This window comes from Oncorhynchus clarkii, chromosome 20 (assembly GCF_045791955.1).
Source record: "Oncorhynchus clarkii lewisi isolate Uvic-CL-2024 chromosome 20, UVic_Ocla_1.0, whole genome shotgun sequence".
NCBI classification, from domain to species: Eukaryota; Metazoa; Chordata; class Actinopteri; order Salmoniformes; family Salmonidae; genus Oncorhynchus; species Oncorhynchus clarkii.
The window spans coordinates 32,130,210-32,148,530 of record NC_092166.1 but is presented as its reverse complement, the minus strand read 5'-3'; the positions used below and the strand labels follow the sequence as shown (position 1 = coordinate 32,148,530).

Sequence of the window (18,321 nt, the reverse complement as noted above, 5' to 3'; positions counted from 1 at the left end):
CGTGTAACAAGCAGGCTCCTCATGGAGTGCAATGTAAGACAGGTGGTTAGAGCGTTGGACTAGTTAACCGTAAGGTTGCAAGATTGAATCCCTGAGCTGACAAGGTAAAAATCTATCGTTCTGCCCCTGAACAAGGCAGTTAACCCACCGTTCCTAGGCCGTCATTGAAAATAAGAATGTGTTCTTAACTGACTTGCCTCGTTAAATAAAGGATAAATAAAGGTGTACAAAAATAAAATAAATAAATTCGTCCAAATCGGTGTTCAAAAATACCGATTTCCGATTTCTATGAAAACTTGAAATCGGCCCTAATTAATCGTCCATTCCGATTAATTGGTCGACTTCTAGTTAAAACAGAGGTCGCTTACAATTGTAATGTAACATGTGTAAGAGTCTTTCCTCTACCCTCTTTTTCCTCATGTTAATGCTAGTTTAATGAAAATGCTTGTAAGTCATTTTCTATTAATCAAATTTATTTATATCAAATTTATTTATATAGCCCTTCGGACATCAGCTGATATCTCAAAGTGCTGTACAGAAACCCAGCCTAAAACCCCAAACAGCAAGCAATGCAGGTGTAGAAGCACGGTGGCTAGGAAAAACTCCCTAGAAAGGCCAAAACCTAGGAAGAAACCTAGAGAGGAACCAGGCTATGAGGGGTGGCCAGTCCTCTTCTCTTCTTTATGGTATTTGTGCCTTTTAATTGGTAACGGTTTTGAACCAATACTGCAACGTCTGAATATACTACTGGGGCCTCATTTATAAAAATGTTCTTAGATTTATACTTGAACTTAGTTGTAAGATAATTTCTGATGGTGTGCTTACATTTGATTCATAAAAGATACTGAGCATAAAAAAAACTTTATTACGCAGGTTCTAAGAAGCCCATTTGTAACTTACGCAACTGTGATCTATAAATCTCAAATTAACTTCAAATTGACGGTACCTGAACGTGCCTTACAATCAGTGATTTCCCTTTATAGAATGCGGGTTCAGTCAGGAATAGCCATGGACCAAAAGAGAAAAGCTAACTTTTTGGAAGACAAGGTCACGGCAATGGTAGAGGAGATTGAAGACAGGCAACACATATTATTCAGTGGACTAAATAGTGGGTTGACAAACAAAGCCAAACAGGTAGCTTGAGAGTGTGTTGCCGCTGCAGTGAACGAGGTGGGGCAGCAAGACAGAACTGTGGCTGATGTGAAAAAGAAATGGTCTGACCTTAAACTGCAAGGGAAAAAATTAAAAATTAACACGTCAAAGTAAGGTTTTATAAATAACTTCTTATACGTGTTTTTCTGCGTAAGTCATAGTTAAGATCAAAATTGATCGTAAGTCCATTTTATAAATGATGCCCCTGGAGAATGTGTTAATTTATTCAATCGCACAGTGCAGCCTGTTGGGCTGATAGGGTCCATTGCCCATCCATAATATTAATCTCTTGTCAATACACACACTCAGGAAACAAAAACAAACACACAAAACAAACACTGGTTAGGAACGTCTTACTTTTTTATAATTTGAAAATAGTAAAAATAACTTTTAATTACTCTATGTAATTTAAAATGTTGTAGTGTTTAAATTTATAGCTGGTTTCCCAGTCATAACCAACTATTTTACCAGTACACTGACTAATACATTTTCTTTTACAATATTTATTTATTTAAATGTTTTGTTTCTTTATTTCTTAATTTTTTATTTATATATATATATTTACCTGCAGGAATATTACATTTTTTCTATCTCAGGATTGTGCCCTGGAATCACATAACTCATAACCGTGTCATATCATACCCATAGCTGCTTCAACAGAGAATCACAACCCCTGTCTCTAACCAGGATACGTCAGCTTCAACATAATTATTCCAATTGGAGATCACCCTGCTTCAACAGGATGTTTGCCCTAAAATTACTTCTTGGACTTCCCCTATTCAGAAATAACTCTGCTACAACAAAGTTTCTAACTGGGAATGCCTTTGCTACAACAATGACATAATGGGCACAACCTGTTCTTAGAACATGATTTTCTATGATGTTTAAAAGAAAATCAGTCTCACCCTGAATTTATTTTGTCTATTAGGAATGGCGTATCCACTCACTGACACTCCCGGCAGGTCCGAGGAGGGTCCCACCTGCTCCGTTAGTCGGAGTGTGAGCTCCCTTGTGCAGTTAACTTCAGTCTCCTCAGGAGCAATCAGCAAGCGGAGTTAGCATCCCATCCTCGTCGCCAAATTGTGGTAGCAATTCTATAGGAAGAGAGAAACTGCAGATTCTTTTAAACACCACTTTTATAAGATATGCAAAAAATTGAGAATCAACCATGCATAGTTGAAAGCTCAATGAACAGTGTCGGTTCTCAGCTTTTATAGAGAAGCACATCCTTTTTGTATATGTAGCAGTCAGCAGATAGTGTGTAAAAGGCAATTAGTTGTATTTACAGATTTAAGATGGCATGAGGTTGATAGCCTGAGGGCTCAACCATCAAACTGCATTCACAACAGCAAACACTATAATGTGCTCCTTTCTGCAAGTTTCCATACATGTGACTTTCTGTAGATAGTAATCCCATGGGATGTCACATGCTTCGTTCGCAACCAAAGGGACCTTAGCTATATGCCCAGCCTTAAGTCCCACAAAGACAAGTTTGTATCAGGTTAGAAAACACAGCAGCATATAACACGAGATATTCTTTAAACAGTAAAACTTGGGATAGCATAAGTTTTAAGGTTAAATGTTACATTAGTTTGTAAGATAGCCTTAACTTTAGGCTATTTACTGTATTACAAAAGCAACATTTGAATTGCGTTTGGTTGACAAGACAACCAAATAGAAACATTTAAAGGATATGTACTATACCTGCTTGGATAGTTCCATCTGAGCCACTGGCTTAACTCCATTCTTTAACTTTTATTTTTGTTTGAGATGTGAATCCAACATATCATTTGTTAACTTATCAACAAGTTAATAGGCTATTTATTGTATTTCAAAAGTGATATTGAATTGTGTTTGGTTGTCAACACACCCAAATACAGGAGGCGAGAGAGTCAGCTTTGGGAGTGTGGAGAAGAGCAGTTTTGGTTGAGTGACCCGTCTTGAAGCCTGACTGTTTAGGGTCAAGAAGACCATCCTGAGAGAGATAGCGAGAGAGTTGGTCAGAGACAGAATGCTCAAGTGTTTTGGAAAGAAAAGAAAGAAGGGATATCGGTCTGTAATTTTTGACATCAGAGGAGTCAAGTGTTAGTTTCTTGATGAGCGGAGCGCCTTGGGCCATTTTGAAGTCAGAGGGGACGCAACCAATGATCAGGGATGAGGGAAGTGAGGAATGGGAGAAGGTCTGGAGAAGGGTATGGGGTCAAGTAGGCAGGTTGTTGGGCGGCCAGACCTCACTAGCCACAGTATTTCAGCTGGAGAGAGAAGGGAGAAAGAGTTCAAGGCGTAGGGTAGTTCTGTATGAGTGAGACTAGCTGAGTGAATGAGGAGCGGATGTCGTCAACCTTCTTTTCAAAGGGGTTGACAAAGTCATCCACAGAGAGGGAGGGGGAATGGGGTGGAGGATTGAGGGAGGAGAAGATTCAAAATGGTTTCCTAGGGTTAGAGGCTTGAAATTTAGAGTGATAGAAAGTAGCTTTAGAAGCGGATGCATAGATAGAGAGGATGGAGTAAAAGGATGAAAGGTTCTCTGGAAGTTTCGTTTTCCTCCATTTTCGCTCAGCTGCCTGCAGCCCTGTTCTGTAAGGTCGCAATGAGTCACTCAGCCACGGAGCAGGAGTGAATAGCCGAGCCAGCCGAGGAAAGGGGACAATGCGAGTCAAATGATGCGGAAAGGGAGGAGAGTAGGGTCAAATAGACAGGAGGGAGAAAGATTTAGCAAAAGGGAGAGATGATAGGGTAGAAGAGGGGAGACTAGTGGGAGAGCGAGCGACGATTGCGACAGTGCATGTCCATCTAGGTAGGGGCTGAGTTGCTAGTGTTGGAGGAGAGGGAGACACAAAAGGAAAAAAAAGTAGTGATCAGAGACCTGGAGGGGGTTGTAGTGAGATAAGTAGGCGAACAGCCTCTAGTAAAGATGAGGTCAAGTGTATTGCCTGCCATGGGAGTGGATTGGGAAAGGGTGAGGTCCAAAGAGGCAAGGAGGGGAAAGAGAGAGTTGGAAAGAAATAAATTGAAGGCAGACATCGGGAGGTTAAAGTCGCCAAGTATGGAGAGCGGTGAGCCGTCATCAGGAAGAAATTAGCTTATCAAGGTGTCAAGCTCATTGAGGAACTCTCTAAGGGCACTTGAGGAGCGATATAGGACAAAAATATTAAGCTTGAGTGGACAAGTGACAGTGACAGCACGGAATTCAAATGAGGAGATGGACAGGTGAGTGTGAGAGGAAAGAGGTGAAAAGAGTAGCCCTGTTCCATCCCTGCGACGACCAAATGCTCTCGGATTATGAGAGAAAGCGAAGTCAGATGAAGAGAGAGCAGCTGGAATAGCAGTGTTCTCTGGCGTGATTCGTTCTCTATCAGGGCCAAAAGTCACGCGACTGAAAGGCAGCATAGACTGAGATGAACTTGTCATTCTTGACCACAGATTGACAGTTACAAACGCTGCCAGGGAACGGTAATTCCACATGGGTTGTGCATACAGGGTACACTAAATGATACATTTGTATTTATTTATTCAATTAGGCAAGTCAGTTATGAACAAATTCTTATTTTACAATCACGGCCTACCCCAGCCAAACTCTCCCTTAACCCAGATGACGCTGTGCCAATTGTGCGCCGCCCTATGGGACTCCCGATTATGGGCGGTTGTGATACAGCCTGGGATCGAACCAGGGTCTGTAGTGATGCCTCTAGCACTGAGATGCAGTGCCTTAGACTGCTGCGCCACTCTGGAGCCCAAAAGGGTTGCAGCCAAGTGGTGGGGAGCGTCTGTAACACCTACAAGGAGAGGAGCGAACAGGTATAGAGAACACACACATAGTTGCCAGACCTAGTCTGGCTTTAATTCCAAGTTGTTTACAAATTAATAATTGATATGTTGGATTCACGTCTCCTTCTCAACCAAAAATATCCCATAGGTGGTGCTGCCCAGCCTATCGTTGTCTCCCACAATAAAATCGGGGAGGGGACTGTGACTCTGTGTCTGTAAATTAGTCACATGCGATATCTCAGACAGCACTGGCTCGATTTTGAAGAAAACATTTTCGACAAAAAATGATGCGTCTTGTCTGCATCATTCGTAGGGGAAGACATGTTTACTGTTGCCTTGGGGCTGTACATTTTGCCATTTTATAGTTTTTCTCCAATAGTTTCAACTGTTTTCAAACACTCTCTACAGAATAAAACCTACTTCCCTCTTTTTCTGTTCCTTTCCCCTCCCTATGGTTTCTCAGAACTCTAGAATTCCTGAAGCATCACCTTGACAAGATAGCTTCTTATTCCTCAAACATCAATATGCATGCCTGGAACCTCGCGGCAGGTAGCCTAGTGGTTAGAGCGTTGGGCCAGTAACTGAAAGGTTGCTAGAACGAATTCCCGAGCTGACAAGGTAAAAATCTGTTGTTCTGCCCCTGAACAAGGCTGTCATTGTAAATAAGAATTTGTGCTTAACTGACTTGCCTAGTTAAATAAATAAATAGTTTGGGCTCCAAACCTTCTCAGGTGTGTGCATTTATCTACGTCTGCCACGCTGTCATAGTGACTGGATAACTGGCTTTGTTTGAGGTCCAAACAGTCTGGTGAGTTTGTGTCTGTATACTGTATTTTCTTTGATAATGCAATCTTCCAATTTCCATGCTTGTTTTTTGATTATTAATTGTATTTTATTATTTCCTCCAGAGAGTCCTCACAACCTTGACTGGGTAAAGTTCATGATGCCGTGCACCTTAACAAGGGCCTCAGGACCAGTGGAAGCAAAATAGCTCCATAACTTCAAAGATTCATCACCATATTGTACAGTATGGTGTTGTTTTCTGCTTGTGTATTCTATTTGCATGTCATCCAACAAATGTAAATGCCTGGAGTTTGCAAAATGGCACTGGCATTTGGAGTGGAACCGGTGCTTTGGTAGGATGACATGAAAATAGAGATATTTTGCCACCTGTGTGTAAATCAGCTATAATGCATGTGCTATGCAATAGTTAGGGGAGACTGGGGGCAATTGTTACAGTTTTGTCTTTTAATCTATTGCTCAGCGATCACTTTAACTAGGCCAGTAATCTTTTTATTTATTAACTTACATCGGTCTCCTAATCATTCATACCGTTTATTTGTCTGTACTGTACATAAGATGGTCGGATCACAATATTGATTTTAATCAGAAATGTCCAGACATTACATTTGCCCCTGTGCCAGAGGCAATTGTAACAGTAGCGGGAGCCAAACGTAACACCTCAAAAAAAAAAAAATCCACTTAACTTAAAAAATATTCATGTTTTTGAATTATATTATGATAGACAATAATTACGGTAACACCCATGTTTGTGCATGACTGTTCGGTTCCTCTCGACATCATCTGTGCCCGGTTTTCCAAAAGTATCTTAAGGCTAAGTTCATCATTAGAAATATGAACTTAGCCTTAAAATGCTTTTGGGAAACCGGGCCCAGAATAGTCTTATGGTGCCCAGATCATATCTGTTTACAACTTATTTAGCACTCTACAGGACCCAAAGTCTATTTAAAAAGTTGAATTTGTGTAAGTCATGTATAATTCATACAATCTTAAAGTTAAAATCACTTGTTTCATTCGGCTGCTTGGCTCAGGGTAATTTTAACACTGCATTACCATTGCACCCAACCCAGCAGTCATGACAAAACCTCATGTGCCTAGTAAGAGACAACAAGTGACACGTCATTCATGTCAATGTTTTTCCCTCCTCCATCTACATACACACAATTCCCCATAACAACAAAGAGAAAACATATTTTTAGAAATGTTTTAATACTTTATTGAAATACAGAAATATCTCATCTAAGTATTCACACCCCTGAGTCAATATTTTGTCGAAGCACTTTTGGCAGTGATTAAAGCTGTGAGTATTTCTGGGTAAGTATCTAAGAGCTTTCCACACCTGGATTGTGCAACATTTGCCTATTTATTATTTTCAAATTTCTTCAAGCTTGAAATTGGTTGTTGATCATTGCTAGACAACCATTTTTAAGCCAAAACTGTAACTTGACTGTAACTTGATCTCTGAGGAACATTCACTGTCTTCTTGGTTAGCAACTCCAGTGTAGATTTGTCCTTGTGTTTTAGGTTATTGTCCCGCTGAAAGGTGAATTCATCTTCCTGTGTCTGGTGGAAAGCAGACTGACCCATGTGCTTCACCACATTTTTTTGCAGTATTAATTTAGTGCCTTGATGCAAACAGGATTAATGTTTTGAATATTTGTATTCTATACATGCTTCCTTCTTTTCACTCTGTCAATTAGGTTAATATTGTGGAGTAACTACAATGTTGTTGATCCATCCTCAGTTTTCTCCTATCACATCAATTAAACTCTGTAACTATTTTAAAGTCACCATTGGCCTCATGGTGAAATCCCTAAGCGGTTTCCTTTCTCTCCAGCAACTGAGTTAGGAAGGATGCCTGTATCTTTGTAGTGACTAGGTGGTTTGATACACTACATGACCAAAGTATGTGAACAGTGGACACCTGCTCGTCGAACATCTCATTCCAATATCATAAACATCAATATGGAGTTGGTCCCCCCTTTGCTGCAATAACAGCCTCCACTCTTCTGGGAAAGCTTTCCACTTGATGTTGAAACATTTCTGCATGGACTTGCTTCCATTCAACCACAAGCATTCGTGAGGTCGGCACTGATGTTGGGTGATTAGGCCTGGCTCGTAGTCGGCGTTACAATTAATCCCATGTGTTTGATGGAGTTGAGGTCAGGGCTCTGTGCAGGCCAGTCAAGTTCTTCCACATTGATATTGACAAACCATTTCTGCATGGACCTCGCTTTGTGCACAGGGGCATTGTTATGCTGAAACAGGAAAGGGCCTTCCCCAAACTGTTGCCACAAAGTTGGAAGCACAGAATAGTCTCGAATGTCATTGTATGCTGTAGCGTTAAGATTTCCCTTCGCTGGAACTAAGGGGCCTAGCACAAACCATAGCCCCAGACCATTATTCCACCTCCACCAAACTTTACAGTTGTCACTATGCATTGGGGCAGGTAGCGTTCTCCTGGCATCCGCCGAACCCAGATTTGTCCGTCGGATTGCCAGATGGTGAAGCATGATTCATCACTCCAGAGAACAAGTTTCCACTGCTCCAGAGTCCAATGGTGAAGAGTTTTACACCACTCTAGCCGACACTTAGCATTGTGCCAGGTGTTCTTAGGCTTGTAACTGGCTGCTCGGCCATGGAAACCCATTTCAAGAAGCTCCCTGTGAACAGTTCTTGTGCTGATGTTGCTTCCAGAGGCAGTTTGGAACTCGGAAGTGAGTGTTGCAAATGAGAACAGGCGATTTTTACGCCCATCAGCACTCAGTGGTCCCATTCTGTGAGCTTGTGCGGCCTACCACTTCGCAGCTGAGCCATTGTTGCTCCTAGACGTTTTCACTTCACAATAACAGCACTTACAGTTGATCGGTGCAGCTTTAGAAGGGCAGAAATTTGACAAACTGACTTGTTGGAAAGGTGGCATCCTATGACGGTGCCACGTTGAAAGTCACTGAGCTCTTCAATAAGGTCATTCTACTGCCAATGTTTGTCTATGGAGCCTGCATGGCTGTGTGCTTGATTTTATACACCTGTCAGCAATGGGTGTGGCTGAAATAGCCGAATCCACTAATTTGAAGAGGTGTCCATATTCTTTTGAATACATACTGTACATCATCCAAATAGTAATTAATAACTTCACCATGCTCAAAAGGCGATTCCAAAATCCAAATGTTTTTTCCCAACTATGTATAGGTGCCCTTCTTTGCGAGGCATTGGAACACTTTTGTTGTCTTTGTGGTTGAACCTTTGTTTGAAATTCCCTGCTCAACTGAGGGACCTTACAGATAAAGGGATACAATGCTTAATGATTTATTGACATTTCAGCTTTTCAGTTTTAATTCATTTAAAAAATAATAATAATAATAATAATAATAATTCCACTTTGACATTATGCAGTACTATGTGTAGGCCTGTGGCAAAAAAATTATATTTAATCAATATGAAATTCAGGCTGAATGTGGAATGTAGAAAAGGTTCTTTCTGAAGGCACAATGGAGCTTGCATGGCTGATGAAAATTATGCTAGTTTGAACTATTGGACATTAATACTCAGGGCAGTATATGAAAATACAGCCAGTGGTTAAAAGAAACTAGTGAGATATTTGGCTGTAACTTTTCAAGCAGGGAGACAACCTATATGGGCATATACTGTGTGAGTTTCATCACTCTAGCTTGTATATGTTTGTAGAAATTCAAGGTGTTACAATTGCCCCCTGTTAAAATTGCCCCCCCCCCCCCCCCCCCGTCTCCCATACTTGAAATATATCGTGAAATTAAGTTTATTTGAAGTTTACATGAAACCAGTTTATCGTCTTTGCTCCCCAGCTGTGTGTCAAACAAGTTATATACCTTTTACTATCTTTTAATAAATACCATACCACATTTTCAGAATGGTTTCATTAGGTTGTGTCGATGAGAATGGAGATTACAATATTAATGACGATATTTGATCATAAACCATGAGTTGTTAAGAATGGTTGAAGAACGTTGTATTTTACATTTTACCGCAGTGCGTCGTGCATTATGCATCTATAGCATTTTATGTATTAATAACCACGTAGAATTAGGAATGAGAATATTAGAAGGGACATGCACCTTCTTTTGATGGTCTAAAGATCAGCCATTTTGGTCAAGGAATTGGAATTGGCCAATCATAGACCTAGTGGTATTAGACAGAATGTCGAGACCCTGCCTGTGGTTACCTAGGTTACCCCATTGGCACACAGCAAAAACGTAACCTTTTTCAAACGCTATTTTCTTGTCTGCTTGTTTTAGTCAATTACAAAACTACATTTAAGAAAAGTACAACATGCCTAAAGAATACTTTTCAACATTGTCTGCTCCCTAGCATTCTCACTACTGCCCCTTTTCATTCTTTATTTAACCAGGTAGGCAAGTTAAGAACAAGTTCTCATTTACAATTGCGACCTGGCCAAGATAAAGCAAAGCAGTTCGACACATACAACAACACAGAGTTACACGTGGAGTAAAACAAACATACAGTCAATAATACTGTAGAAAAATAAGTCTATATACAATGTGAGCAAATGAGGTGAGATAAGGGAGGTAAAGGTGGAAAAAAAAGGCCATGGTTGCGAAGTAAATACAATATAGCAAGTAAAACACTGGAATGGTAGATTTGCAGTGGAAGAATGTGCAAAGTAGAGATAGAAATAATGAGGTGCAAAAGAGCAAAATAAATAAATACAGTAGGGGGAGAGGTAGTTGTTTGGGCGAAATTATAGATGGGCTATGTACAGGTGCAGTAATTTGTGAGCTGCTCTGACAGCTGGTGCTTAAAGCTAGTGAGGGAGATAAGTGTTTCCAGTTTCAGAGATTTTTGTAGTTTGTTCCAGTCATAAAGGACTGATAATGATCCTAGCAGCCACTTGAGTGAGTAGCTAGCTAGCTAGCTACCGACCCGAACGTGAAGCTAGCCAAGACCAACAACACAAACAAACAAACGGACTTTACAGTCACATGTAGTGAATTAAGTTACAAATGGTCTGTACTAAACAAGTTTCCCACTTTCCCACACCTAATAGCTTGAAGCCATAGGGCTCTTGTCACAGGCTCTATTTCCCTATGTAGCATTGCAAACCGTAGGTCAGGATTTTTGACCTGGCTACATGTACATTGAACAACAAAGCAGCTTTTCGGCATGATTTGTTATTTCTGTGTAACAAAAAAATCTACGACGAAGTTGCCTCTTTTACAATGGGGGTCAATAAGAAAGAATGTTAGTTTTCACCAATTTGTAAGCATGGTCGAGGGGAATTTCTTATTATTATGTGAATACCGACTGAGACTATGGTTTGACAGTGCTGTGATAAGATATTGTGTAAAGTAATGAATTTGAAATTATGCCAACATTCCATTCAAACAATGGAATCAATCCACAGCCATACACTGGCTGAAATCAGTTCATGACAGGATATTATAAACTGGGTGGTTTGAGTACTGAATGCTGATTGGTTGAAAGCTGTGGTATATCTGACTGTATACCATTGGCATGGGTTACTGTTCTCACTGTTCTAATTACATTGGTAACCAGTTTATAATAGAAATAAGGAACCTCAGGGGTTTGTGGTTGCGTCGTGCATAAGAACAGCCCTTAGCCATGGTATATTGGCCAAATACCACACCTCCTCGGGGCTTATTGCTTAAATAGCACTCACAGCTTTCTCAAGAAAACAAGAATTTAGACATTGGTCTGTTTACATATATTTTAGGGGCTATTTATACAGCAAATTGGTATAAAACCAGTGTAAACTGTATTTCTAATTTTAGGTTGACAATCATTTTATTACACAATTTCTGATATACGTATATTACATCCCTTACTTTTTATTGTCCTGCATAAGTAAATTATGCCTCTACTGCCATTCATTCCAATTAGGCTGGTTTGGATTTCTACCATACCAAAATGGCTGCTATTTTAGAGTTAATGAAATAGCCCGCTATAGTCATTTAATATGGTATCCATGTTAATAACTTGCACTGCATTCCACTCCACCTTCTACTAAAAACTAAAATAAAAACGTAAACGTCTTCTTTTTTTGGGCAATATATGGGTACCCTACATGCAGACTAGACCGACCATTGTATGTCTTGCCAGTGCTAATTCTACCAATTTCAAAGGGCTGTTGCAGTCTCATATTTACGGTAATAAATATTACGTCACGATTTGAGCCGAAGTGAGTTTGCTATTGCGCACGGATCTTCCGCCTTAAAACATTGGGAACATCTCAATTGGTGCCTCTGGTAGTCTCCTTCTCAAACCCCATTGGATCAGAAGGTCAGAGGGGCGGGACCTCTGGCTTTTTCATTCAATGGGTTTTGAGAAGGAGACCAGAAGAGAGGACGCGAGGAGGATCGTATTGAGATTGCCATTTATCAACATAACGTATTGATATTGCACATTAGCTTGTAAATTGTAGACTATTTACTTCACACAGAGAAAATAAATCTGTAATTTGGACTAGACAAGATGGCCAGCTGCAATTTTCAGTCGCAGTTGTTATCCATTATGGAGGTATTAGCTAAAGCAGCTGTAGCAGAAATAAACAAATGTGTTGATGACAGCTGTGCAGTTATACGGTTGGAAATGACCCAAAGCCAGCAAGATATTGATGTTCTGAAAAGGAAGTGTCAAATTATGGAAAGCGAGCTGAAGAAGACACGAGTCAGGAGAAAAGGTAGTAGATGTGTTATTCATGAAATATTGTGTGTGAATATCTGACTGAATACAATTATTATTATTTTTTTTTACCCATGGCATCAGAGAGATCATCATATCCAGTCAATATTGTTTTGAACAAGCAAAGGAGTAACTCACAGTGGAGAGATGGAGAAATGGCTGTTGAAGAGGACTCTCAACCCCAGGTGTGATACATCACCTTTTACAATTACAGAGACCTGACCTCTTGGATCAATTCTGTTATTGGAATATCAGGAGAATTTACAGCTTTTGTGTGATTCATGGGTATGAAAAGGGTTAGATATGGTGTGTCCAGAATGATAACCTCAGTCCCCTGTTACAGCCTACAGATGTGGAGCAGAGAGCAGAGACTGAACCCATACTGATCAAAGATGAGGAGATGGCAGAGGATGTGTGGAAAACGGACCCTCAGGAAGAGCTCAGGATCACTGGAGAGGGTGGGTGTGACCATAAGGGGTACCTCTCTGTCTATGGAAGACTGTGGGTGTGGTGGTATGCGTGTTCACTGGCGTCAGTTCAGCTTAACCTAGGGCAGGGGCAGCGGTTCCCAAACATTTTTGATCACTGAAAACTCTTGTGAACCCAACCATGTGGAAAAAATTATGTAATTAACAGCCAATGTTTACTTTTTTTAATTTGGGGCTATAGGAGTCAATTGAAAAACATTCTAACAATATTTCTGATTGTCTTCTCAACTCATCATCACATATGTTTAATGTGGGGCTATGACCGTCAATTGCAAATTAGTGTATCTCACCACCACTAATGAGATGGGTGTTCTTGATGCATGTCGTGTCAGAGCTTCTCAAAGTCAGGGGGCGTGGTCGACAGTGCGCAACTTGTCTCTGCTGTCACATCCAACCTGGACGAGAGCGCTGAATCCAGCTTCACACAGATATGAGCTGGCGAAGGGTACCATGAGTTGTTTGGTGCTTTCAAGACAACTGGGAACTCTGAAAAATACGAGGTCAAACCATGACGTCAGTATAATTCAGGTCGGATAGTAGTAGCTCTAGAAAGAGGCCCGAGTTGCCGAGTTGGAATTCCAACGATTTTTGTGGAAGTCTAAACTCATTTATTGCATTTCTACACAATTTAAAAACTCTAAAATGCTACTTGAAGGACAGCAAAAACAAACAAAAATGACCCTAGCCATTAATTATCACCTCAATATTAGGTTTAAAGGTCTGTGAAATGGCATATACTGTACAATATCAACCACAACTCATCCTCATCATTAAGTGACTAATTTACTTGTGGAACGGCGCACACAGTGCAACATGAAATAGATGCAAAATGCAGACAGCGACTTCAAATGCTGACATCCGTAGGTGGCGCATGAGTTTTAAGTTTGGAAAGCTATTTTTTCAGCATAAAATTGCACCTTTTATAATAAAGGATTGCATGCATCTATCTTTGCATTTGCAGACTAATGTAAGATATCACATTAGGAATAGTAGCTTGAGTTGATTGCACAGTCATCATTTTATGTAACTCAATCACTGTTAGCAAATCAGACCGTTCTGAACAATGTATGCCTGAGCACGTAGTGACATAGAGTAGGTCTAATCAGAGACATTTCTTTGCAGAGGAAAAATGTGGTCTTTTATAAACTCATTTCATGCAATTCTACTACACTTTACATGACTGGAGACATAAGCAACATCATGTTTTAATATGGCACATTAGTAGTCAAGAAAAAATAATAAATAATCATTTATTCTTGACTGACTTGCCTAGTTAAATAAAGGTTAAATTAAACATTTTAAAAATACAATTAAAATAGCCTAATCTGCTGACTGACAAACGGATCAGTAAAAATGACCATGTCTTGAATGCAACCATCTAATCTAGGCCGAAGAAAGTGGGAGACACAAACTGTAGAATATGATGTCCATCTAGCCTGTAAGAGGACACTATTTTTTACCCCCAAAAAACTTTAGTGGTACTGAGGGCCGATGCCCTCTGCTGGTGCCAATAAGAGAAGAGACTGTTCGCTCAATTGGGAGTTGAGAATTTTGATAACTAGAGACAGGTTAGCCTCTTTTCTTTGTCTTCTCTTTTCAGCGATAGCCATTTGCTTTCTAAATTATGTTTTTCCTACGATTTTGTATTTTGAAATATTGTGATAGGCATATTTCTATTAAACTGCTTTTCACTGACCGCTGCAACATAACAATCAGCTATTTGGTAGGCTATTTGCTGCACACGCTGATGGGCAGGCTGGCAGCTTCTCTCTGAGGGAAGCTTCGCATGGTCCTAAAGCCAGCCAATCTATGTGATAAACAGCTGTTGCTTTTTAATCGCCATTGGAATGATTAAGTCTACTTTTTGGTAGCCTACTTTTACAATTTTAGTCTTGACCTAGGACATAGTGACTGCCATACCCAACTGACGCCCCTGTGCACGTTCCAAATTGCTACATTGGTGTTGAGTGTTTTATGTTCTGGCAAATGGAGTGCACGTACACACTCAGCCAATTCTAAAGCATCCATGTTTTGCAACCGTTAAGGGTCTTTTGTAATGTTTATTTTTGGTTTATTCCCAAATATTTAGATTCTAGTTCCAAGGCTGGGCAACCACAATCCTTTGAGCAACAGCGCTGTGATGAGGACTTCATTTCACAACCCAACATATCTTCTGAAGACTCAGTGGAACATTGCCCCAATTCTGATGGTCCAGAGGAACCAGGCACACCCCGGCTCACATCTACAGAGGTGTTTAGCACAGAGCAGCACGGGCCAGATGAGGACTCACTAGAGCTAGTGATGGTAAAGGAGGAGAAAGAGGAGGAGCTGGAACAGACCACGGCCCTGGCAGGACTTGACCAGTTTGTCATGGATGAGACTGATGGGCAGCTGTGGACCTCTGTGGATCCAGGCAGAGACACTGACCCTGATGGCCACCCAGATTTCTCCTTTCATGGCGCAGAAGAGTACTCTCAGAATATCTCAATTTTCCCATCTCATAGTGGGCTCCAAACCCTACCTACTATGACAGATGATGTAGGACCATCGCTTCACTCTAGAGGGAAATCACATGCTAACATGTTCAGTACAGCAGCACAGAAAAAACATGTCAGGACATTGGCTGATGAGACTAGACAACAGATGCCAGAAGGACAGAGCAGCGAGACACTGAACTCTAATAATGATGAAAGTAGTTTAGCTCTACAGCCAAGGCAGCATCAGCACAGGGCTTCAGAAGCAACAGTGAGAATGAGTGAGTGCATGACAGGGTCAAACATGGCCACCACCTCCACCTTCTCTGGATACAGCCTGAGTCGCAGTAGTTTTAACATGGTGAAGAGAATGAGGACTCAGTGGAGGTCGGGCGGCACCACTGAGAGGCGTTTCAGCTGCACCTTCTGTGGGAAGAGCTTCCAGCGTTTCAGCCAGCTCAAAGAACACCTCCGGAGTCACACCGGAGAGAAACCGTACACCTGCGAACAGTGTGGCAGGAGTTTCACCAAGCAGTGCAACCTGATCAGACATGCTGTGGTCCACAGCGGGGAGAAGCCCTACGAGTGCACACAGTGTGGGAAATGCTTCACTCGGCGCTCCAGTATGAAGTCACATCAGAGAACTCACATAGGAGAGAGTCCAGTGTCTCAAAATGTGGTACCTGCATACCCTGGGGATCCACACACAAGTTTAATGTTGTCTCAGACCAGATGGAACAAATAGTAACATAATTGTATCATTTTTTGGGAACATTTTCTATGTGAAAATGTAGGCAGAAGTTTTTTTGAGACATTTTGACAAGCTTTTCCTCTCTCTATATATTTTTTTGACTGTTGACTGCACCTCACTTTCATTTTAACAACCTATTTACAACTGGTAACATTGTGTATTTGTACCACAAAATCATAAAAAACATGTTTATATTCAATTAAAAATAATATATATTAGAGTCATTTAGGAGCCATTTAGGATGTATTGTCTAGTTCGTGTTTGTCTTTCTGGGATGTCACTTGCCACAAGGGTACAGTCTCATATCAGGTCAGGTTAACTCAACTTGATTTCTCAAGTTATATTTTCACCTGACTCTGTTGCTGCCTTAAAATGTTAAAGGTGCACTATACAGAAATCGCTCCGCCATTTCCTGGTTGCGAAAATTATAATGTTGTGCCTAATTTCAGTTGGTGACAAAACAAGCAAGTATAGTGTAGAGAATCATTGTACAGTCGTGGCCAAAAGTTTTGAGAATGACAAAAATATTAATTTTCACAAAGTTTGCTGCCTCAGTTTGTATGATGGATGGCAATTTGCATATACTCCAGAATGTTATGAAGAGTCATCAGATGAATTGCAATTAATTGCAAAGTCCCTCTTTGCCATGCAAATGAACTGAATCCCCAGAAAACATTTCCACTTCATTTCAGCCCTGCCACAAAAGGAACAGTTGACATCATGTCAGTGATTCTCTCGTTAACACAGGTGTGAGTGTTGACGAGGACAAGACTGGAGATCACTCTGTCATGCTGATTGAGTTTGAATAACAGACTGGAAGCTTCAGAAGGAGGGTGGTGCTTGGAATCATTGTTCTTCCTCTCAACCATGGTTACCTGCAAGGAAACACGTGCTGTCATCATTGCTTTGCACAAAAAGGGCTTCACAGGCAAGGATATTGCTGCCAGTAAGATTGCAACTAAATCAACCATTTATCGGATCCTCATGAACTTCAAGGAATGTGGTTCAATTGTTGTGAAGAAGGCTTCAGGGAGCCCAAGAAAGTCCAGCAAGCACCAGGACCGTCTTCTAAAGTTGATTCAGCTGCGGGATCGGGACACCACCAGTACAGAGTCTGCTCAGGAATGGCATAAGGCAGGTGTGAGTGCATCTGCACGCACAGTGAGGTGAAGACTTTTGGAGGATGGCCTGGTGTCAAGAATGGCAGCAAAGAAGCCACTTCTCTCCAGGAAAAGCCTCAGGGACAGACTGATATTCTGCAAAAGGTACAAGGATTGGACTGCTGAGGACTGGGGTAAAGTCATTTTCTCTGATGAATCCCCTTTCCAATTGTTTGGGGCATCTGGAAAAAAGCTTGTCCGGAGAAGACAAGGTGAGCGCTACCATCAGTCCTGTGTCGTGCCAACAGTAAAGCATCCTGAGACCATTCATGTGTGGGTTTGCTTCTTAGCCAAGGGAGTGGGCTCACTCACAATTGTGCCTAAGAACACAGCCATGAATAAAGAATGGTACCAACACATCCTCCGAGAGTAACTTCTCCCAACCTTCCAGGAACAGTTTGGTGACGAACAATGCCTTTTCCAGCATGATGGAGCACCTTGCCTTAAGGCAAAAGTGATAACTAAGTGGCTCGGGGAACAAAATATCAATATTTTGGGTCCATGGCCGGGAAACTCCCCAGACCTTAATCCCATTGAGAACTTGTGGTCAATCATCAAGAGGCGGGTAGACAAACAAAACCCCACAAATTCTGACAAACTCCAAGCATTGATTATGCAAGAATGGGCTGCCATCAGTCAGGATGTGGCCCAGAAGTTAATTGACAGCATGCCAGGGTGGATTGCAGAGGTCTTGAAAAAGAAGGGTCAACACTGCAAATATTGACTCTTTGCATCAACTTCATGTAATTGTCAATAAAAGCCTTTGACACTTATGAAATGCTTGTAATTATACTTCAGTATTCCATAGTAACATTTGACAAAAATATCTAAAGACACTGAAGCAGCAAACTTTGTGTAAATTAATATTTGCGTCATTCTCAAAACTTTTGGCCATGACTGTACAATCTAAACCGCTATGAAATATCTTTTCCATAACCAAAAATCTTGTATTTTCAGCAGTTTTGAAGCTGGTGTACAAAACCGAAAGTAAAAGACACAAAAATAGAACTTATGAACGATACTCATAG

The 18,321-nt window shown here is 40.9% G+C and overlaps 1 pseudogene; it reads left to right on the top strand.

The window, feature by feature from the left end:
- Positions 1-12,119: 12,119 nt before the first annotated feature.
- LOC139376228 (uncharacterized) lies at positions 12,120-17,191 on the top strand (annotated as a pseudogene).
- Positions 17,192-18,321: the final 1,130 nt, after the last annotated feature.